This window comes from Myotis brandtii, unplaced genomic scaffold (genome assembly GCF_000412655.1).
Source record: "Myotis brandtii unplaced genomic scaffold, ASM41265v1 scaffold373, whole genome shotgun sequence".
NCBI lineage: Eukaryota > Metazoa > Chordata > Mammalia > Chiroptera > Vespertilionidae > Myotis > Myotis brandtii.
Window position 1 is genome coordinate 677,702 of NW_005364339.1, and position 1,319 is coordinate 679,020.

Consider the following 1,319-nt stretch of genomic DNA (forward strand, 5'->3'; position numbering starts at 1 on the left):
TTAAATGTATATACCAGAAAAAAATTTCCCCTTTGTTTAACCTATCTATGTATTCATCTATATTTGGAAAAGGAGAATATAGTAGAGAACATATAGGCCTGAGTTTGGTGAATGAAACTAAGCTATTAGTAGAAGAAGAGAGCAAGCGATGAGAGGAAAAACAAAAGTACAAAATAAAAACAAAAGCAAAAAAACAAACAAACAACAACAAGAAAAGAAAAAAATATTGGCTAGTGCATAAAGAGAAAAGACAAGGGTCCATGGACTTGGAACAGGGGAGAGGAAATTCGATATATGAGTAAGCCAACAGAGACTACTATAATAGTAATGTGTCAATAAAGCAGATAAAGAAGATTAACTTTTAACAAGGAGTAAAATTAAAAGAGACAGAAAAACTAACACAGGAATAGGAGAAGAGAAACAAGATGAAAAAGGTAGAAGTGAGGAAGAAAAGGTTGGCAAAAAGGAAAAAATGAGATAAATAATGATAAAAAAGTAAAAATAGAATGTAGAACAGTAATCCAAAAGAAAAATAAAGGGTTAAAAAATAAGTAATAATAGAAATAATGATAATAAAAAATAAACATAATAAAAAATAAAGAAAAAGGAAAAAAATAATTTTTTAAGTAGAAGATAAAAAAGTGAAGTAATGAAGTGTCATTTGCTTTAGTTGAGTTTTAATCTCCCATGGGGCCTGATTTAAGACCCCTCTGTACTCTTCTGTCTGCCACGTCTATGTTTCCTGAAGATAATGTGCTCTACAACACAATACCAAGTGTGAAAGGAGACGGCATCTGGGTGGTTAATGAGCAGTCAGGCTCCATGGCTTTGTATCTCTGTCTGAAAATGCCCAGCACCAGACAGTTGTGGCTCACCTCTGTGATGTGTCCCTGCCAAGGTCACTGGGGTCAGCTTTAGCTCGTACTGCTCACTTTTGCAAGATGCTCTCTAAATCTCTGCTCCTCCTGGCTGAAGAGGGTGCCAGGTACAACCGGATTCCTCCCCTCATTGGGTTCAGCTTCTCTTTAAGCCCCCAGCTTCAGGGTGCATCTGTGGCTTTTCTCAGTGTTTCTCCGTTCTTACCTCCCCAGTTTGCTCCCACTTGCCCACCTTTAACTGTTTCAGTGCATGGTATATTTATACATGAACAGAGAATCCTTTGTTGAATTATAGCTATTGAAATAGTTGAAACTCCAAGGGGATCAGCCTAAAATGACACACTAGATCAAATGGATTTAATTGATATCTTCAGAGCATTTTACTCCAAAGCAGCAGAATATACATTTTTTTCAAGTGCACATGGAAACATTTTCTAAGAT